The sequence below is a fragment of the Tupaia chinensis genome, unplaced genomic scaffold, assembly GCF_000334495.1.
Source record: "Tupaia chinensis unplaced genomic scaffold, TupChi_1.0 Scaffold000605_1, whole genome shotgun sequence".
NCBI classification, from domain to species: domain Eukaryota; kingdom Metazoa; phylum Chordata; class Mammalia; order Scandentia; family Tupaiidae; genus Tupaia; species Tupaia belangeri.
This window is the reverse complement of record NW_006160123.1, coordinates 3986451-3989749: the sequence shown is the minus strand read 5'-3', so window position 1 is coordinate 3989749 and position 3299 is coordinate 3986451. Positions and strand designations below refer to the sequence as shown.

At 40.1% G+C, this 3299-nt stretch overlaps 1 non-coding gene across 1 annotated transcript; it reads left to right on the top strand.

The window, feature by feature from the left end:
• Positions 1-1633: 1633 nt before the first annotated feature.
• On the top strand, positions 1634-1740 carry LOC114009704 (U6 spliceosomal RNA). The gene has a single exon (XR_003551090.1). It is a non-coding gene; the product is annotated as a U6 spliceosomal RNA (small nuclear RNA).
• Positions 1741-3299: the final 1559 nt, after the last annotated feature.

Below are 3299 nucleotides of genomic sequence, written 5' to 3'. Positions count from 1 at the left end.
AGGAAGAAAGAAAGAAGAAAGGAAAGGAAAGGAAAGGAAAGGAAAGGAAAGAAAAGAAAAGAAAAGAAAAGAAAGAATGAGGTGGACCTACAGTGAATAAGCAACGTGAAATAGAGGAAAAGAGCCCCAAAAAGGCGAGAAGATATCCTTGCACCAGCTCTGCTCCCAGCTGTGTGGCCTTCAGTAACCACCTCACATTAATCCCCCTAAATTGCCCATGAGACTTAAACACCAAATAAAATCGTTTATGTGGGAAATGCTCTGCAACTATACGCCATCATTCATCTGTAAGTATTATCATTGTGTTCCTACAAATTGTGCTTATCAGTTCGCAACCCAAAACCATCTAAGCATTAGAAAGTAATTTATAAATTTTTAAAAAGACATTATAATGCTTTGAATTATACTTTAGCTAGAAAAAAAATAAGAGTTCTTTTAGAAAAAAATAATGTATCATCCACATCTTCAGCTCCATGTCCTAAATCAAGGGTTTAATCCCATCACATAACACAGCGAAGCCTGTTATCCTATAAAAGGAGAATACTAAACCCTCAATTTAAGGACCAGTTACAACTGATTCAAGTAAGGATACTTATAATTTAGTGTGTAAGAATGTATGCTGAAATATAATTAGCGCCTATGAATTAAAGCGGGATGGATTAGGCTAATTCATGAAATGCTGTTGGAGAGGAGACCCTGGGTTAAAGAAGAAAGAAAGAAAAGAAGAAGAAGAAGAAAGAATGATCCTTGTGTTTGCACAGCAGCTAAGCCGCTTAATGTTCCTCCAATGGTTCTGAATGGAAAGAAAGAGGAGCCGGGAGGCGAGGCCCTCCCCACCGCATCAGCCCACATAATGCCTACTTGGCACTGCAGCCCTTGGAGCCTGGGTACAAGCGGAAGAGGCCAGCTGCATGCCCTCCGCTCAATTCCCAGCTTAATTTATATGGTAATTAGAGTTCTGCTGCCAGAAGGGAGAGCATCTGCCAAAAGTAAAGTCCTCACTATAACAAAACTGGCATATGCTGTGCTATCGTCCAAGTGCTGACTAAGAAATTTCTTTTATCTCCTTTTGAAGCCATAAAGTGCTATTCGTGTTATTACTAGCTGGGAATTCTTAACAGTCTTGCACTGACAGCAATTATTTAACACATGCACAAAACAATGGAGTTTCACACCACTTAATAAACCTTTGAGCTCTGTGACTTCCAGCGCCCTCACTGGCTGGATTTTATGGTCTGGTAGCTCCTGAACAGTCAAGAAAAAAAGCCACAAACACAGTATAAAAATGATTTGAAGCAACCGTTTTTTTTGTGCCCTTGCAGATTTATTTAATGAATGAGGCACGCTCCATGATCATGGGCTATTTAGAAGGTTGGTCTGCCCACTTTGCTCTCCGCGCTTAGCTGCTACAGTAAATCTCTGCGAAGGAATCAAGCTGCGTGCATAGTGACTGATTTATCTCTACACCTAATTTTTTCCAAACATCTACCAAAGTAAGATTCAAGTCATTTTAACAATCTATTTAAAGGAGAGCTATGCTGTTACCTTTCTTGGAAAAATAATTCATTCAAATATTTGCATACCAACTCTGCCAAGCCTGAAACAGAATGGCACACACAAAGAATAACATCAAGTGCTCGCTTCGGCAGCACATATACTAAAATTGGAACGATACAGAGAAGATTAGCATGGCCCCTGCGCAAGGATGACACGCAAATTCGTGAAGCGTTCCATATTTTAAAAAAAAAAAAAAAAAAAGAGTACTGCCTGCCAGTGTCGTCTGATTGAGGAGCATATCAAAAAATGATGAGAGAAACCATACGTGTTCAAAAAGCCCACCTATTAGTCAGATGTGGGTTATGAGCAAATTACCTGGGCTCTGTATCTTAGTGTCCTCACCGGTAACAAGACACTTTCAGGAAGATCAAATAAAAAAACCAGGAACATGAAAAAATAGCTATTAAATATTCTCACCGTAAAGAAAATATATAATATATATGTAAGGAGATAAAATGATGGTTTTGTTAATTAGCTTGATTTAATCTTCTATAATGTAGAAGATTAAAACATCAAAACATCATTATTGTACCCCATAAATATAATACACTCACTAGTTGTCAAATAAATACATAATTTTTTTAAACTGCAGGAACAAGCATTTTGCAAACTGTGATGCACTAGAAAAAGAAAGGGAATTATTACACTCTGCAAATGACACTATGTGACCTTTTACCACTTCAATTCAAGGATTTTAATATATAGTCATTTTTTTTTTATAAAATGATTTTTTTTGGTTGGGCATGTGCATGCATGGGAGAGACAGAAAGCAAGAAATCACCCCCCAGGAGGATTGCCACTCTGCAATCTCTTCTCCCCCAGTCTTCTCTTGGGATTTTGGACACACACACACACACACGCCTGGCGTGAGTCGGAAGCCACCGGGTCCAAGGCTCGAACCACATTCAGCCATGTGGGAGTCCAGCAACATAATCATTTATGCCATTTACTGGTTCCAATATGTAGTCATATTAGCCATGGAGGCCTTGAAATCTCACTCCATTTACTATGAGTTATCACTGGGAATTCCCTAACCCAGTGTCAAGAATATAGAAATCAGAATATCAAAGTTTGTTACAGTTTTTTTTTTTTTTTTTTAATTTGCCCGAGTGTACATGAGCTTGCCAGAGAGAACAGAGAGGAAAGAGAAAGCACCTCCATGGGGATAGTCATGCTGCAATCCCTTCTCCATTTCTCCCTCCTTTTGAGACCTTGAGCACGCAAACACATGTGTCTGACATGTCTCTCAAACTGCAGGGTCCAGGACTCAAATCACGTCAAGTGTCACACAGGACCCAATCACCTAACCACTAAAGCCACGCAGGTTGCCCTCAAAGTTCCAACATTACAAATCTTGTCTAAGAGGAACATACAGGGGACCAGCACTTAGCTTAATGGCTATGTCGCTAGACTCCCACGTTGTCGACCGTGGTTCACGTCCCGGACCCGGTGGCTTAAAACTCACGCCGGGTGCGTGTGCGTGCATGCCCAAGATCCTGAGAGGAGAATGGAGGAGAAGGGATTGCGGTGTGGCCATCCCCCAGTGGGGGGATTCTCTCTCTCTGTCTCTCTGTCTCTGTCTGTCTGTCTAGCGAGCGCACACGCCCTATAGCAAGAACCTCTTCAAAAAAAAAAAGGAATATACAACTGTTCAAAATGGATAGTCAAAAACCAGCAAGCATTATAAAATAAGGTCAATTTTTAAAAGATCCAAAATATATATACTAAATTCTTAGTGATTA